Genomic DNA, 19,717 nt, shown 5'->3' with positions numbered 1-19,717 from the left:
TCTATTTCTTACTCTTCCTACCCTTCCTCTCCCCCCTCCTCGTCTTCCTCTTGCTCCTCCTTGTCCTTGTCGTCCTCTTCATCCTACTTCTTCACCTCCACGTCCTCTTCCTCGGCCTCCTCTACTTCTCACTCTTTCTGCTCCCTCCATTGTACTCCGCACACACAGCTTACCTGTATTATAGTGCTTAGGCTGATTGCAAAGTGAACTAATTATCTAAAAAAGTTTTCACATGTGAAAGTGTGCCAGACAGTTGGCAAATTAGTGTTAATGATAGCCATACATGTGTATACTTTTGCTAGGAGTGTGTTGGAAATTTGGTAATTGAGTGTTGTGCAGTGAATTGTGCCTACAGTTTTGCAAAGTGTGTGTTACAAAATTGCAAACTGAGTGCAAAGCAGTTTTTGTGCTTTTAGTTTTGCAAACTCAGTGAGTGGTTTTGCTATAAGTCTGAATAGTTTTAGAGATTGTGCTACAGGAATCACAGTTAGGGTTTAAGCATTCAGACAAAACTGTAAGAAACAGCTAAACTCTAGGTATAAACTTTCTCACTATCAAAGGCTTCATCTCTTTTACTGTACACTTTTACTGTACTTTTGCACTTTGTAATCGTATTATATTTACATTACACTTATAATTGGTATTTGCATTACAATAAGATAAGATAAGATAAGATAAGATAAGATAACCTTTATTAGTCCCACACGTGGGAAATTAATAGCTATTCACTTATCTTTACAATGGTGGATAGAAAAAGAAAACTGTGAAACAAACATGTTTTTTCTTTCAGTGAGTTCAACTATACAATCAGTCAATTTCAGTTTTTGCGCTGGGAGGAAGAAGATGGTAGACTGACCTACAGTTTTTTGGGTCTTTTTTAGAAGAGGGGATATGGACATAACTTTTATTTTTATTGCACAAAAGACAAGAGTCTAATGTTGAAATGTAAACTCCATCCAAGGCAGAACCAGCTTCATTATACTGCTAACAAAACGTCTTCTCTGTGCAAGCATCTGCACAGACAACATGCTAGCACAAAGCTAGCCATGAACCCATAGTGATGTTGAAGCTGAGCGTATGCTAACCCCGCTCCAGCTGCTAGACCCTGAATGTCAGCAGGTAACAGAGTAATGTAAAAGTAATGTAATGAGTAGTTTTTTTTAACTTTCACCTTTGACTACGCTTGAGATTTATGTATTTTTTGCATGTAAGAAGATTTTTTTTTTTTTATGTGGCACATAAATACAATCAAAGGGTTTAGTTGTTTTGTTGTTGTTATTGTTCTATCTGATTACTCAATTAATCGATAGAATACTCTATTACAAAAATAAGGGATAGCTGCAGCCCAAAATTGGTGTAGCCACTAAAAATCTCTCATGAGTTCAAATTTCAGTGAGCTCAGCCTCAAGGTCAGGGGTCAGAGGTCAAGTTTTCTGAAAATCTTGTAAGTGCGATGAAGCCACGTAGGAATTTCAAATTGAACAATAGGTGTATCTACTAAAAATCTAAGACAAGTTTGAATCTCAGTAACTTCACCCTCAAGGTCAGAGGTCAAATTTTATGAAAATCTTTTGAAGAGAAGGAAGTCATCTAGGATTTTGAAATTTTTACAATGGATGTATCTACTAGGGGCTGAGGAGTACTACTAGCAGCCACCAGTACTTTGAAGTCTATGTTGTTCTGGAAATATTCCAGTATTACACTGACTTTTCTTACATGTTATTTGAGTTTCACAGCATGTTGCCCTGCCGCATAGGGTGCAATGGGCAACATGCCTGGACCAGTTGGCAAGTGAGCGTTACATAATGGAACTGTTGTACTATTCAGCACCTTAACAGACCTGTGAGAAACAAAGCAAGTCCTCTTACTGCTGCAGAAGCAGCAATCTAGGATAAGCCCATTTAATACCAGCCTCTTCAAACGCAGTGCCAGTATGAGTCAAAGGTTAATGAAAGGGCACCTGGTTTGGAGGATGAAGACATGGCAGCAGCCAGAACTAGAGGGATTAGCCCTATTCTCATATCAAAGGGATCCCAAGCCAGCAAGGCTCAATGAGGATTTTGTGTGGAAATCTGTCTCCATCGCTGAGATATCGTGTCCAAGAGCAGCTAGCTGGGCTCCTCATTTTCTCTCACACCCTCCACTCTCATTCATACTAAAGATATCACCATAGTATAAGTCAATAGGCTGCAGACAAACTTTGACTCTAGTCATTTCTCTAGTTATGAGTTCTGTTGGATAAACACGTAATGCACCACAAACCCTTGAGCTACAAAGCAGCAGCATGAGTTGCTTCAGAAAATCTCTCTAAACTAGATAAAAACAAACTAAATATTTTTGTCTAATGTAATACTTGCTGTATTTTGTTAATATTCATGAATTAATTTTCAGTGCAACAAAAGCAAATCACTGTACTTTGTGTACAGAAAAGATTTATAGTATAGCCACAGACTGTCATGTATTTGATTTATGACCCAAATGCGGACTTAGGGAGGCAGACTGGATTTAACAAAAAAGCAAAACTGTTTATTGAGGCTGTTTGCAAAGTCCATGAAACACAGAAAATCCTAAAAGAAATGCTAAACTAAATCCACAAGAACACAGTAGAGGATCACAGAAGCGCTGACAAGGAACAAAGGGAAGACATCACTTTACAGTTTTTCTCAAATGCTAAAACACATGTCACAAACGTTACCACCAGGTCCCCCAATGTCCAAACACAACACCCTTCTCTAAAGCTACATAAACACAACCACACCTTTCCACTGCAAAACTCAAACTCCCACACCAAGAGAGCAGCTCGAAGCTGTCAAAACTGTAAACACTATACACAGCATTACACACTACAGCAAAACAATTGAAAACACAATGCTCAATTTGTGAGAAGGTTCTTTGTTTCATAACTGCCAATGCATATTTTAGAAACTATACAGTAACGGATCGTCGTAGATCTCTGCAGAGGATTAGGCATTTAGATTTGTGAGTTTCATATGAGTAGTATAAATCTATAGAAAATCCTGCATGTACGTACACTACTGTAACACAACTCAATGCAAAAACAGAATCTATTGCACACAACAGTAATCTTGAAAACATGAACAGGGTGTGAAGTGTATTTACGTTATTCACACCACACACACACCACAATCACTGTGCGGCATCATGTCGCTGAGCTGTTGCTCGCATCTCGTCCGTAATGATGGTGCGAGGTTGTCTTGCTCTCCCTCCTGGACCTTCTCCTCTCCCATGTTGGCCTTCTCCTCTTCCTCGTTGGTCGCTCCTCTTCCTCCTCTCATTTGAACTCCTCTTCCTCATTGGCCTGCTCCTCTTCTTCCAGGGCCAGCTCTTCTCCCTCCTCTGCATCAAATTCCTCTTCCCCTGACTCTGCCTTCATCCATTGTGTTTGTTTGGAATCTTCAGCATACTGTGCACTCTGAACTTGCTTTTACATGTGGGTACAGCATTAGCAACAAGTGTCTTCAATTTTGAGTCATTGTGTGTAGTGAATGACGCCAGGTGTGTTCCCTGTGTTCAAAGATTGGTGACTGTGGCAAGCATTTTGCATCACATGGGCTTTCATTTGAGAATATGAGCAGAGTTGTTTTGCAACATGTGTTTTAGCAAGGAAAAATGTGTTTAGATTTACGAGTACAGAGGGTTGTGTTTTGTGACTTGTGTCTTCATGTGACATGTGTTTATGGTACTGGAATATGGTGGCTACATTTAGTAAATGTGTTTAGACTACTGGTCATTTGGGTTACAGGATTGGCTTTTGTGTTTTAACATTTGAGAAAAACTGTAAATACACAGAATGTTTTAGAGGAAGTAGACACAGCTGGGGAAACCTCACAGGTGCATATATTCAAGGTAATGAGACAGGGAACTAAGACTAAAAGCAAAACAGGAAGTAAAAACGATGAACAGAGAACCACAGACACAGTAAACTTAAGGAGAACTGATACACGAGGCAGAAACAGAAAACATGGAGGGGCCAAAATAACTCTTAATGCAATCAAGGACGGGACAAATAAAGACCCAAAAGATTTAAGCATATGTGCATTAGAATAAAAATGTAAGCAATAAACAAACTAAGAGCCAAACAAATATATATATATATATATATATATATATATATGTATTACTCACTGTTCCTGAGCAATCAAAACACTTTATACAACTTGCCTCAATTATCCAAGCATTTTTTTTAATACTTAAGTGCTTTTTATCTAACAGTCACACACTGATGGATGCATTGGAGAGCAACTTGGGATCAGTATCTTGCCCAAGGATATTTGGCATGCAGACAGGAGCAGCCAGGGATTGTACCACCAGTGTTTCGATCAGTAGGTGACCTGCCCTACCTACTCCTCTGTTCCACTGAAAATGACCTGAAATGCTCTGTCACATAATTGCCTATTACAGTTTTTTCTGATTGCTTAAGCACATTATTTGTAACTATTGGCTAATTTTGCAAAACTCTTCACACAAATAAGAAAACCTGTCACCCAATCATCAAAACATTGTAGTTCTCTTGCAAAAGCAAACACAGCTAGATTAACTCATCACACCTTCGTAAAAATGGTGTTTCCGTATCAAACAGTACACACAAGCTATCATCTACTAAGCACACAATGCGCCAACTGCACACTGATGGTATGAATACAAAACACATCTGGCTTTTGCTTTCCCTGTGCACAAGGTAGGCTATGTCAGTTTGAGCTCATATTTCTGTCATAGATCCATAAGCATAGAGGGATCCAAACTTCAAGTACTGGTGTTTATTCAAACACATCAAAACAAACACAAGTGTTTATTTCCAAGTATAGGATTATTTGCAATCACCATAATGACTATATGGGTTTCTTGGTCTGCAGTGAACATGCTTCCTCTCCCCCCTCCTCGTCTTCCTCTTGCTCCTCCTTGTCCTTGTCGTCCTCTTCATCCTACTTCTTCACCTCCACGTCCTCTTCCTCGGCCTCCTCTACTTCTCACTCTTTCTGCTCCCTCCATTGTACTCTACACACACAGCTTACCTGTATTATAGTGCTTAGGCTGATTGCAAAGTGAACTAATTATCTAAAAAAGTTTTCACATGTGAAAGTGTGCCAGACAGTTGGCAAATTAGTGTTAATGATAGCCATACATGTGTATACTTTTGCTAGGAGTGTGTTGGAAATTTGGTAATTGAGTGTTGTGCAGTGAATTGTGCCTACAGTTTTGCAAAGTGTGTATTACAAAATTGCAAACTGAGTGCAAAGCAGTTTTTGTGCTTTTAGTTTTGCAAACTCAGTGAGTGGTTTTGCTATAAGTCTGAATAGTTTTAGAAATTGTGCTACAGGAATCACAGTTAGGGTTTAAGCATTCAGAAAAAACTGTAACAACATAAACCTTGCAGTTCCACACATCAGCACAAACACCTACCTTAATGACCCCAAAGAGACTTAAAAACAATTGCTAGAGCAATTCTATTGTAGAAACAAGTAGAAATGAAGATTACAATGCTGCAAGCCTGACTGCTGATTACTGCCTTTGTTGTCTGTTAAAGATCAGGCTCTGGTTGCTGGACTGGGTTCAGCATACATGCAGTTTTAACATCATTCTGGGTTCTTGGCTAGCTTTGTTAGCCCGGGTAATCTGACCCTGGTCTAGCTAACAAACGTATCCTTAAAACACTTGACTTCAGATCCTTCTCAGTTTTAGAAATGGGTGTGGTTTGCTGATTTTAAACCTTCAGTTTTCACAGTTGTCATGTTGACAGACAGTGACAAAGTAGTTACAAATACAAATGTCACATCTAGAATCAACTCTAAACATATTGGTTAGCTCCTTTATACACAAAATAATGATGACATGGATGCATTTGAGCAGCCAATCATCCAGTTAGTTATAGGAATAAATAGGGTTACTGTTCCAACAGTGTTTAGATCAATGTTGTCAGTATTGATCTAAACTTCATCTTAATTAAAGCTGAAAGACAGAACTTTAACCTTCCAGCACTTATTTGACATTGGATGAGGTCCTATATGTGTGAGTGGGGAATGGTCTAAAGAAAAGTTTCTGTGTGTTTCTGTGTGTGAAGACTGATGGGAATTGTTGTGGCAGAGATGGATCAGCTGCTCTATAGCCATCTTTATAAATTGGATACGGCAGCATAATACGGACCTACTTAAACACTTCGCAGGCACTCCCTGTGGTCCCACTGTGTGACAGCTTTTCTCCAATATGCTCTTTAGAGATAGTCCTACGTGATTTTCAGAAAAGCGAGCCCTGTTGTTATGAAAAGATTTTAATGGATTTACAGCAAGTCATTAACATTAGGCCTCAGTGTTTGTCTAAGGTGTTATTATCATGGGATGGCCACAGAATAAATAATGTCTTTCTTATCTATCTTTCTGCTTAGTGCCTTGTGAAATGCTGTAAAACACGCTAAAATGTGCCTTGCAATGTTATGCTTCAGATGCATTGGCTCGTTCGTGACAGTTTAAATAAATTGTGATTGCTCATAAATATACCACAGTGAAAGATTACTTATGTAAGGCTGGTGCTTAATCAGACTGAATTCTTCATTAATTTGCTGTAGGCTATATTTCTGTAATCCTCAGGCAGCAATGAAATTAGCATTTAACTAAAATGTGTATAATATATTGTAGAGATGAATTTATTTGCATGGCATGTTCCTAAGCCAAAAAAAGAAGTGACAACACGCAAAAATAATTCCCACATTTTTTTGTGTGTGTGATGGCTGTAGCTCAGGAGGTAGCACAGGTCATCTACCAATCAGAAGGCTGATGGTTCGTTTCCAGTCTGCATGCAAAATATCTTTTGACAAGATACTACAAACTTTGCTTAGCAGCTTAACAAGTGTCATACAGTGCAGAGATGGAATTATCCATCTCCTTCTTTCATAATTACTTCTACTAGGTGTAGATGATTTTGTTATTTGAATGTCAAGATACTGTACACATCTTGGGGAAATTTTGAACAACCCAATATGATTTTATTTATTTATTCTTAGAAGATATTCTCTACTGCTAATGAATGACACAGATGGTTATTTTTTTAGTTATGATAACTGCTTTTACAAAAATGTGAATGATCATTTTATTATTTCATTCATTTCCTTGAAGATCTCTGCTGTGTTAACGTTCATGGACCCAAACAGGGTAAAATGAACCAGGTGTGAAAGTACTCTTAGGCTTGCCACAGAGGGAATTTAAATATAGTCTCATTTAAACCAGTTGGAAGCAATTTATTTCCGCTAATTTGTCAGCTGTGCAAATTATGAAATTTTGTCACAAGGTCTCAGCAGTGTTTTGCTCAGCTTTGTTCTGCCTTACAGTTTCTCTCTGTTTCTCCATTCTTGCAAGACTCATTTATGTCAAAACAAAGTTATTTAGAACAAGGAGACTTTGTTGTGGCACTGCTTGTTGAGTTATTATAAGAAGATCAGAGAACAGTGGATAAGATTGAGGGGACAGGGGAATAGTGATTTTTGCAACTTGACGCATGTTGTATGCCAGACGATAATTTACCAATCAAACACATGTAAATCTTGTCTTCTCCTCTTTTTTTCATCCTTTGTGTGGTTGTCCCACAGTTTACAGATTTTTCTTCGAAGGGCACAAGATAGGAAGGCGTAGCCTGGAGGAATAAATGTGTGTTCAAACTCAACACAGAACAAATTTTACAGGCAAAAATATCAGTGCAAAAACAAATGCATACAAATCATTGCGCTTTTGCCCAGGGTTAGAAAATTGTGGCAAAGATGTAACTGCACCCAAGTTAAAAAGTAGAGATAAAATTTTACTCTTATCCTGAGGCTGCATGACCTGCTTAATTAATCTGCAGAGAAAAGAAGAGAGAACAGAGAAACAGAAGAAAAACTGGAGTTCCTGGTGAGCAATCCCTTCTGAGCTTTTATATGAATAGTCATTATTACTCCAGATGATATTTGTACAATACGAAGCATAAAATGAGTCTGAAATGAAGTAGTCAAGGAAATGTTGGGGAATAACAAAAATGTTGCTATTTATTCAGAAAATTCACTGATTCCTTTTGTTATTTTTCAATAGATCGGATCAAGTCTGGTAATGGAGCTTTCTTAGCAAAAGTACTGAAATTAAAGTTATTGTACACTTAGCTTGCAGACCATTTTCCTGCATCCCTGTATGCAACATAACACTGCTTGAATGGGTTAAGTCAAAAATGCTTTGACTACAAGCAGGCTTCATCAAAAAAAAATTTGCCTTTTCATTTGTATTTATTTAGCTTTCATACTTTATTTATTTATTACCACCAGGGGCTTTGGAATGCTTCAAATGTAATGTCAGTTGTTGACTAGCTCCACCTTTAAGCACCCTTAAAAAGCTGACTGTTTGTGATAGTGTGCATCACAGATAGTAGCATTCACTGAGTTTGTCTGCAGATCTCATCTACATTTGAGGAAGTATTTAATTCATAGATGTGAAAGGACACACGTATCTTTCTCTTTATTCCAAACACTGTTACACTGTATTTCAGTGACTCCACATATATGGAGACAATGTGGCATTGTGCAGAAATGTATGAAGACAGTTTAGAGAACCCGCAGATAGAAGACACTTTGAAACTGTGGAGGAGGTACACCTGGCCTGTACCTCAGCAAAGTCATTCTTGGAGGCCATATGTTAACATTGACTGTAATACTCTTTCTAGGTTCTCGAGTGCCAAAGCTGGCTCTAATAATTTCTTGATACTTCGAAGTGAAGGCAGTTTTTTTTTCTTACCCCCTACAGAATGTAAAGGGGTGGATGGAGAACAGGTATTAGCCCCATAGATCATGTAAAATTAGCAGCAGGAACCCCTGTCAGCCCAGACATCGACACTTAATCTTGGACTTTTGGCAGACTGTTGCCTTAACAGGTCAAATGATATCTATAAATCAAGGATCCCCTGGCGGAGAGCGAGAAGGAGCCATGGAGAGAGGGGAAATACATGGAGCTGGCATGGAAACTCGAGGGAATTAAATCCTGGCCATAAAGCCTAACCCAAGGAAATAATCCAGTCTATTTCATAAAGGATTAAAACCTTTAAAGAAGATTGATTGCCTCTTTTTTCCTTTTCTACCCGATGTAATCCTAGATTATAGAGACCACTCGGGGTTAGATTTTAAAGAAATTTGCACAGGATTAATGGTGAGGGGGGCATTCATTTTTAAGATTGTCTTGTTGAGTTGTCACAGAAAAAAGAGATATTCTTTTAACTTGGGAATGGAAAAAAGAGAGAAATGTGTTCTTTTTGAATTTTGCTCTACATTTTTTTCCAATTCCTCTGTGTCCTCACGTTGTGTTTGTGAAGACTCAAGAAGACACAGAGTTATTTCCTCAAGATCTATCTCTCAGGAAAGACTATAGAACAAGACACATGCCCACAATCCAACAATCAAATGAATTATAAGTCAGGCAATTGTAGAAGTAACCCGGACATCAGTTTGTAGTTTACGCCACATAAAGGTGTAATATTCTAGACACCAAGAGAGTGCACAAGATTTCATAACTCTTTCCTTGAAACTTTGTGTCTTGCATGTTTTTTACACCAGCTATCATACGAATGTAAGTCCTGCTCCTGCAATACTGTGTATGAATGATTTCTAGAAATTGTTACGAGGTGGGCTTGTGGATGAGATACTGGGATATGAGTGTGCCATGTTTGGTGAGCCAGCAAAAGCCCTTTGGCTGCAGTCACATGTTTTGGTCCTCACTGGGGTATTTTTAAACATGGGCTTTTGATACTATTTCAAATGTATAACATGTGGCACAGCTATTGATCCTAATCATCTGACAGCCATATTTGGAATGCTCCCAGAGCTCTTGAGAAATAACCACTAACCAAGCTGCTGCGTTGGCCTTTTCTTTGCACTGATTGCTCAATGAGTGAGTAAGGAGTTGTCAAATGGAAAAAGACTGTGTCTACATGGATGTAGTGGTACACTTAAACTATAACAGTAAACTACACCCAGCTCAACAAAGTTTGATTAAAACTATCAACTTTTGCATTAACATTTATTTAACTACATATTGAAAATCTATACAAGTACTTATTTTTTGACGAGCGAAATGTTCAACATATTTCTTTTTCAAAATTTATGAAAAAACAAGACTACCATAACCACAACCTCCAAAGAAAAAAAAACAATTAAATCTATTTAAGGCTTGTAGAAACCTAAAAAAACCATAAAGCAGGCTGTGGAAGGGCAACAATTAAATGACTGGTTAGCAGTGCTGGGAAGGTTACTTTTAAAATGTATTCCATTACAGAATACAGAATACATGCCCCAAAATGTATTCTGTAACGTATTCCGTTACGTTACTCAATGAGAGTAACGTATTCTGAATACTTTGGATTACTTAATATATTATCATGCTGTTTACAACTACGTGAATGTACTATTGCTGTGATTTATTACTGTTACTGAAGGTCCGCGGCTCCGAACCGTAGCAAAGGGACCTCTGGCTAATACATCGGGTTCGTTTCGGGCTTGTAGCTGAAAACTAGCTTTGCTTTGTTGTCTGGGTCAACTTTGCCAGCGAGAGACAGAGAGAGGCATTGAAAGACTGCTCCAACGGAACTTACTGTTTTTGGAGGAAAACACGAACAGTGTACAATCGAGTCTTAATAGCTTACTTACAACTGGGCTCGTCAGGCACTCTTCTTGGCTGCAGTGGTTATTTTTATATTTACATGCTTCCAGCTCCTGTTTTTGCTCGATGACAGCTCGTACTTTTCCTTTTTCTCCCTCCTCGCGCTCACAGACACATAACGTGTATGGCAGTCCATTCTCCCTGCAGCACGGACTACACTGCCTATGATGCTACCTTCTTTAAAGCTATACCGATAGCATTCTGCCTATTAGCTTAGCACAACAACAACAAAAAGGCCTCTCTCACCCAGGAAACACGCAGAGAGAGCGTCACCCTGTAACCATGGCAACCGTAACGCTGCCACCTGACACAACAGAACGTAGCTGTCAAACAAAACCCAAACAGGCCTGACCCGCCACAATATGAAACAGGGAAGTACCACCGTGTAATCCATTTATTTCAACAAAGTAACTGTATTCTAAATACCACCTTTTTAAATGGTAACTGTAATGGAATACAGTTACTCATATTTTGTATTTTAAATACGTAACGGCGGTACATGTATTCCGTTACTCCCCAACACTGCTGGTTAGAGGGTAAGGAGAAATAGAAGAGGAGCACAGAAAGTTGTAAAGAAATTCGTAAAGAGAATAGATTTGCGGGTTGGTGGGTTGAGCAGCAGCATTGAGTATCTGGGTTTGCACCCATGAAAAACTTGCCAATGGCAATTTTTTCGCCGTTGTCTTTTTTTCCCCTTTGGATTGGATTATTGAAGTCTGATAAAAACAAGGCATATTTAGTTTAACTATTTATTAATTTACCACATATTTCTGTGAAGGTCAGCCATGACAGGTCTCCTGCCAGTCCAATGAGACCAGAGATTAGCTGTGTGCAGTCTTTTCCAGATCGTCTGGGTAGAGAACCGTCGACCACATTGTCCTGCAAATCTGTAAAAGACTGCCCACAGTTCCTATGTGCTGACAGTGTTGTCATCTTCTCGGGGCGCCTACACTGTAAAAAAAAATCTGTCAAATTTACGGTAAAATACCGGCAGCTGTGGTTGCCAGGAATATACCGTGTAAAAAATGTGGAATCTGTAAAAGACAATACGGTATACTGCTTTTGTAACCCTAATTTTTAAGGTAGACAACGTATTATTTTACCAAAATCATGATAGAAAAAACCAAATATATTTGTCAATTATACAGCAATTTAATGTAAAAAATGCAACTTTCCATAGCTTTTTACGGATATTTGCAGAAAAAAAAAAAGTAATAATATAATAATATTTACAGTAATTTGTTGTTAATTTAACAGTAATAGGATAGACCCTATTATTGTAAATAACTGTAAAAATAACAGAAATATGTTAAACCTTATTAAAACCTTTGACAGTAAAAAACACAGTGAAATTGTATAACAAATTACAGCATTTTATTTTGACCAGATACATTTTACGGTAAATTCCTGGCAACCACAGCTGCCGGTATTTTACCGCTAAAAATACAGTACAATATGAGGAACATAAATGGTTTACCGTACATTTTACATTTGCAACCGCTAAATATAGAAAAATCTAAAGATGCTCATATACAACCAAGGTAGAGAATATTACTGATAAACAATGAGAAAATTTGACATACCATTTGAAAACAGACTAAACATATCATTTTCTCTATTCCTACAAAACAGCATAGATCTTGAGAATACAGCATGTGTCCATATATATGGCTGGTAATCCATGGAGGAATGACTAAACATGAAACAAAATATTACCTGCCCCTGACCTATCAACAGTAATGAGTCACTGGGTCCTGCCTTGGTGAAGGAAAGGACTCGGTGGAGTTTCTAATGCGCATGGTGTTGAAGATACAAGCTCTGCAGGAGTACTTCAATGTCCATCAGGAGTTCACTTTGGACTGGCAGGATCCCCTCTGCAGCAAAAAAAATGGACAAAGTTTGATCAGTGCTTGAGCAAAATGCACAGAAATGAACAAAACGTGCTGCCAAAACCAGATCTAATGATAAATGATTTCTTAAGTGTAAAATATACAGTTCTTAAAGGATAGCTATTGTCAAAATGCAACCTGGGCTGTTTTTTTCAGTTTTTGTTTTTTTTTTACTGTAAACGAGACAAACATATATCTAAAAGCATAATTACGACAAACAAGCTGTTTTTGAGATTGACCGTGATTTTGTTTTGTGGTCAATAGCCAGTGAATGGGAATACTAGGGGGCCGGGGCATAAATTTGAGCACATCAAAATCGATACAGTAAAAAAAACAAAAAAAAAAAAACAGCCCAGGTTGCGTTTTGGCAATAGTTATACTTTAAATCTACTTGTGTAAAAGTTATACATAGACAACGCAGCCCTAATCACAATCATAATTTGTTGGAAAACGTATTTAAGTTTCGTATTGATTTATCATAGAACTTGAAGTTAATGGCTGAATGCATGGTGATGAGACCTATCATTCAATCTACATTTTATAGCGTATGAAACTGCTCACCTGGACATGAACCTGAGCTCGGCTGATTAAGATTAGTGTCTCCTGTCCATCTTTCTTTAGCAAAACTTGAATAATACCACTGCTTACCTCTTATTGAATCTTTGGGTGCAGACTTAATTGAAGAGCCTCGTATAAACAGGCAGGGTGTGATGTTTAGGGAAACCAAAGAATACAGCCGCCATCATTTCTGCCAGAAGACTCATGGGGTGCAACGAAGCGTTCATTGTGGACTGGCTAGATACCTTCTGCATTCAGAAGGAAAACAAGAAGGGCATACACCATAAACAATAATAACTGACAAAAATAATGAGACAAGAAATTAAAGTAACAAAATAAGTGCAAATCAAGTTTCCCTGTGTTACAGTGTAGCTGAATGTTTTTCAACAATTTGATTTACGGTAAAACACATACCAAATATTTCCAGCCAAGGTTTGTTTCAATCTTCAGCATTTTTTTCCTGCCATTGTCTTGAAACTGTTTCATCTGTCTCTCTCATTTGATGCTGTTTACAAAAACAAAACAGCAATATTGTAAAGGGAAAAAGGAAAATTAATTTAATGGAAAAAAAAGATTATGACCTGAAATCTCACCATTTCCTGAGAGTCACAGGTCCTTTGAGTATCCTTATGGTTTCTGCTCAAATTCAGTGTCTGAAAAGGGCAGGAACAAAACAAACCTTTTTAATCATAATAAAGACAAAATAAGATTTAGAGACAGACGACAAAGAAATGTGTAAAATATCTTCTTGAATCTGTTTACTTTACTAACCTTGAAAGAGACTCTTGGGTCTTAGCTGTGCCACCACCCTTAAACCTTAAAACAGATGGAGACGATATGCTGGCCTGGCTTGAAATTTCCATATTTGGTGCTGTAAAACAATATCACAAACAATAGATTAATTGTACTTTTTGGACCTTGGCCAAAGCATAATAGAAAAAACAGAAAGTCCTTCATGGCTATTGTGCAATGAAATCATAATACTTACTGGTTTGTTTCTCAGATGTCTCCACTCCTAATGATTGTAGTGCCTCCAGTACAATTTCAAGGATTGAGGCAGACAGGTCCGGCAGCACCTTAGTAATGGAACTCCTTATGCTGCCCCCCCATTTCCAAGATGTCTGATAAAAGAATGTGAATAAAGGTCAATTTACACCAAGTGGTACCTTTGGTCTTAAAATATGAAGCTGATCTTGCTTGATACTACACTTTTATACAGTGTTTCGTAAGTACCAAACTAACAGCACCATTATTGTGACAGCACACTGTGTTTCAATGGAACCATTTGGTACCCATACTTCATGTAAGATGTTAATGGATAGAAATCAATTAAGTCAATGGGTTTTGACCAAAAAAATCATTTTATTTAAAACAGCTTACTATCACTTATGTCACACAGAACATCAGCAGGAGGCTCAGTAGAGGGCTCTTCTGATTTCTGCCACAGATCAGACTCTAGCAGACATCTCAAAGTCTCTCTTAAAGGCACATAATAGGCAAACCTATCTTTTCTGTTTTCATCTCTCCCTAAAAATATTTTCTTTGGTTCCGCATAGTTGAAGGCTTTTTTAAAGATCTGAGCTCCGGTATGACATGCAGAAAAAAGATCATAGCTTTTGACAGACTCACAGACTTTGTTGATGTCCTCCTCTGATAATGATGTGTAATCTTTTAACAGTGATGCAAGTTTACCCAAACTGTATGTCTGTCCCAACTCATGCATGTTCTGCATTTCCTCTACAATGTTCTGTATGGTTGAAGCAGGCAGTAGAAACTGACCCTGCAATTTTAAGTAGAATAGTGAAACGTTTCTCAGAAAAAGATCACAGAATTCAGGGGGCATTTCCATGTTATCTTCATGTGTAATAGACTGTGCAGCAGGCTCGGAAATCAAGGGTACAAAGTCATCTGATGTGGTTGGAACAGATGATGATTGACATGCAGACTCTCTATATAAATCACCAATGCTGCTGTCTGAAAACTCTGTGTTTACGTGACATGTGAGCAGTAAAAGATGATTTAACTCTAAAGGTATTTGTGCATCCTCTTACTGGACAAGTGACCACGTGTCCTTCCACAATATGGCTCTTCAGATGAGCTATTAACTCTTTAGAGTTCTGACACTGACGTTCACACATCGCCATTGCACATGTAAACGAAGAAACCACCACCACACCAGTGACATGGGTGGGGGCAGTGTCTTCGGTAAAAATGAGCCTTAAACGCGCCATACCTGGTGTATGTCTGCTTGCAGCCTGCTTCAATACACCGAAAGAAACAACGTGGCTCATTCCGATGCAGTTTACAATGAAGCACGTAGCCCCTTGATGACTGAACTACCTTACCACAGAAATTACACATTAACATAACTCCATGTACTTTGGTAATTCCTCCCTAGCGAATTAAGCACGCCATATACAGAAACTAATCCAGAGCAATGCTTCCCTCACAACAGTAATGCTAACTCAACTCACAAATGCTAACTAAATTCACAACCTCACTCATAAAAAACGAACTGCTAAAATTATCTATAAACGCTGGGCTGGTGGATTTTTATAACAGAGATAACTTGAAGTTGCATGTACTCACCTCACCTCGAACTAATTGTAAGCTGCCAGGATGTCTACAAATTCCGAAGATGCTGTGGTCCAAGCAGCAATAAATGGCGCTAATATACGAGTTCAAAACTGTGTCCGTTAGCGAAGCCAACTTGAGTCTCCTGCATGAAAAAAAGAGCGGTTGGCACACAGCTCAGCAGCGCGCCGCGCTATTGGTCATTTTCAGGTGACGTCATCCCGCAATGTAACGTCGCTCTTTGTTTCTTTAGGAGGTTCGGAAGTCACGTCTGCAGACCGCTGCAGCCACGTCTTGCCTTGCTTCCCCTTTTTTTGGTGAAATGGTTCGCTCATACTGCACAATGTTGCTACCAGATTTTTTTTCTCTGCAATTCGAACGTAAAACGTCTGTACACAGTTTACCAGCAGTTTAGCTACCAATCAACAGCGATCACACAAATTCAAAATTTAAGGCCGACCCACTTAAGGTGGTCTGATAATATGGCGTGAAACACAACAACATAAAGTTGTTTTAAAATAATAATTAAAAAAGATTATTGAAATCAATTTTATTCACAACCATAAACTTTATTTTTAACATCTTCTTTTGCTGTTGATTTTTTTATCAGAAGGTTAACAATGATATACTGCAGGCCTAACTTTTAATCTGTATATCAGTATCTGAATTTTAAAATAAAAAAATACTATCAGTTTTATTGTCTTTCACTGCTGATATTTGCTTTTTTTTAATGGTATGTACTGGTTGTATTATTACGGTGGACCCTATTTTTTAACATCTTGTTTCTGTAAAAATGAATGTTTTTGTTTGCTTAAAAATCTACAGCTTTATACTGTGAATTCCAATGTGCACAACCCCAAAAGATGTAGTTTTACTCAAATAATACCGTAAAATCTAAGTTTTTCAGACATTTTCAACATTACAATATGTAATTGTAAAATGTATGCATATTTATTTGTTTTCACAGAAAATATTTATAATTTCAACATTTTATTACAGTAAAAAACAAAGTTTTATCCAGTCTCACAATTAACGGTTATTCAATCTATTTAATACAGTAAAAGGAAGTTTTTGGTTTTACGCTCCATTACCGTTGGAATTTGACGGTGTTTTGCTGTATATTTTACTGACTTTTTTTACAGTGTACTTTGTGGCCTGTCTCTGACATACCTCGTTATATGGAACTTGGCCTCATTTTTGAGAGGGTACTATGGCTCACTTCAAACAATGCTACAGCTTGGTTTCACTGAACACCAGAATGAAACAGCTCCACGGCACAGGTTCTATCCAGATCTGTCAAATGTGGAAAAACTAACTGACCACTGTAGCAGGGTCCATGCTCACAGCAGCTGCTAAGCAGGTGCCAAGCAGGTACCAGAAGCTTAAAACAAGAACTAATAGCAAAATAAGATGTTGGCATTGGCAGACAAGATTTGGCAAGGTTTTCATGAGCGCAGCCTACATACTCAACTCTGCTACTCAACCCACCAAAGCATTTTTTTTTTTACACATATGGCACCATTTAACTGGATATAAACTGGCTTTTCAACAATATAAGATTTCTTACAAAAAATAGTCAACCAAACACAAATTTCCTTACTCTTTGTGCTAAGTTTATAAATGTTATTTGTAGAGACAAATTTTTAATAAGAATAACATGTGAGTTAGTAATTATCAGTCACACCAGATTATTTCACTGCATGACAATTGTCTTTTTGATACTCAAGATAACAGTGTGGCAACTATCTTGTTCACAGTGGGACAGGAGGAGGACTGTGTCAGACAGACTAGAATATCAGGTGGAAAGAGCCATTAATGATATGTAATTACAGAGTCGGGTTGGCAGTGGCAGCCGAAGCAGAGGAACTTGAGGTGGAGATGGAAATAGAGGTTTCTGGGGTATGTGTGTGCCTGTGTCTGTGAGTGTGTGCATGTTTGTGCTGAGTGGACCTCAAGCGAAATGCTCCACCACCCATGGAACTAATTTAAAGTCCTCGTTTAGAAGCTGTCACACGAAGGGCTCTGATGACCACTGATCTCTGCACATTTAACGGCACAGGCAGCTGTCAGGGGTTTGACAGACAGGCCCCACCACTGACTGATTACATACAGGGCCAGGGTGAACTGTGATCTGGTGAACTTTATTTTCCCTGGCAGGTCCAACGTGTGGTGCATGCCTCAGCTTGGCCATTCGCAAGCCTGCTGTCTTGGATAGACTCTCCCATCTACTCCATTAACACCATATATCCATAACCTGAGTTATATTTAGGTTATGATTTATTAAACTGATGATGGAGAATACGCAACACCTTTTAAAATGAAAAAATAAACACTTTGGTACACTTTCAGTGACAGCAGAGGAAGAAGCCTTCCAGGCTGAGTGCCTAGTATGCAGGTATTAGCACTAAGCATCCTCCACATCACTTATCCTAAATGATGCATATTTTATACCTTGGTACAAATGTCTGAGTATTAAATAGGATTCAGTTTTATCAGGAAATTTCAAATTACAAAGAACGGTGCCAAAGTCTTCACCTGCTTTGGTGCTGCCATTCTGAGTGAGGGAGACTGTAAGATGTAACGATATTCAGGCACAGATTTATCTGCATCCGACTGGGGATGGAATCATATAAACTAATTTTGAGATTAATCAGTAATTACTTCAAAACTGCATATTTCCCAGTTGAATGCACTTTAGCAGATTCACTAAAGTTGTTGAAAGAGGCAACCTTCTGAGCACGACATAAAAACGCTGGATAAAAAATTCAGGAATAAATACAGCAATGCCATTTTAAATGTGTTTTTATGTTCATAATTGCTCTTTAGATTTTAGAATATACAGTTATTTTAAAAGTTAAATGCAAAGGTGTTTTGCTTAAAATTCCTGCATACTTCAGGTCTAGTCTGACACTAACATATGTTGCAATGTTTTATCACAGTACAAAACACACACACATCCACCAGCACATTTCTTTATTAATCATATTATAGTTCTCTCTTCGTTGAGCTTTTGCAGATTGATTGCAGAGGCTCACTGGCGTGTAGCTTTTTAGTAGCTTTTTTCACTATTAGTTTAATATGAAAAACAGAAAGAAAGAAAATAATTACTGGTGTTCCTCAAACCACTGTTGCTAATAAAGGGGAATAATAGCAAAATCAATTAGAAATAATAACTAAAATTGTTAGGATGCCTGGGTCGTTGACCCAGGGTTTTGAGTTTATTATATTATTTATCATTTCTAGTCTTTGGTTTCTTTGTTAGAGTTCTGTCTTATGGTTTATGTCGCTGTGTAATCCTTAGTTACTGTCTCCCCTGTCTGCTATATCCCCATGTCCAGTCAGTATCTGTGTCTGTGTCGGCCCTGGTCCCACGTCTCTGTTTCCTCTGTAGTGTCTGCCTGTGAGTCTGTGTCTGTAAGTTCAGTCTGTGTTATGTTTCCTGTTTTACTTTGAAAGTCCGTGTCTCATGTAAATGCGTCTGGTTTTGCTTCCTTTGTCTCGTTAGGCCTGATTTGCCCCAGCTGTGTTTCCCTCCTGTTGCCCATTCCCTGATTGCTCCCTCTACGTATTTAAGCCCTGTGTTTCAGTTTGTTGGTGTTGTGATCTACCCCCATCTTGCTGTGTAAGCTTATTTTGTATTAAAGCTGTTTTGAATTCACGGTTCGTTTCTCTGAGTGCATTTTGGGTCCACCATTCCTGCCTGCACACAGCTGTCACATGACAATAATAACTAAATGGAAACACATAATGGGCATAATTCAACCCTAAGAGTGTCAGGTATTGTAATTTTAAGGCCAAGCTGGCCATAATGAGGAGTTAGGCCTTTAAACACTCTGGTCCTAATTTAGAGTCGCTGTTTTTGTGATTTTCTAGAGTTGCCCTACTGTGTTCTTTCATCGTCACCGGTTCTGTTTATTTTATATTGTTGTGATTTCAGTGTGCTTGTTCTATTTCAATGTATATTTTAGTGTGGATTTTAATTTCCTGTCTACATTATCTTTGTTTAGAAAAGTGCTT

The 19,717-nt window shown here is 38.2% G+C and overlaps 1 long non-coding RNA gene across 2 annotated transcripts; it reads right to left on the bottom strand.

Annotated features, from left to right (window-relative positions):
• Positions 1–11,933: 11,933 nt before the first annotated feature.
• Positions 11,934–15,973, bottom strand: LOC112431246 (uncharacterized). Of its 2 annotated transcripts, none has more exons than XR_013098696.1 (7): positions 15,721–15,973; positions 14,115–14,247; positions 13,898–13,997; positions 13,720–13,779; positions 13,541–13,631; positions 13,217–13,374; positions 11,934–12,553 (listed from the first exon to the last, which is right to left on the bottom strand). It is a non-coding gene; the product is annotated as an uncharacterized LOC112431246 (long non-coding RNA). The 2 variants fall into 2 exon arrangements; XR_003022429.2 differs by having other exon boundaries at positions 15,716–15,971.
• Between the last annotated feature and the right edge of the window lie 3,744 nt (positions 15,974–19,717).

The sequence above is a fragment of the Maylandia zebra genome, linkage group LG5 (genome assembly GCF_041146795.1).
Source record: "Maylandia zebra isolate NMK-2024a linkage group LG5, Mzebra_GT3a, whole genome shotgun sequence".
Classification (NCBI taxonomy): Eukaryota; Metazoa; Chordata; class Actinopteri; order Cichliformes; family Cichlidae; genus Maylandia; species Maylandia zebra.
The sequence above is the reverse complement of the archived record's forward strand: the minus strand, read 5'-3'. Positions and strand labels throughout refer to the sequence as shown.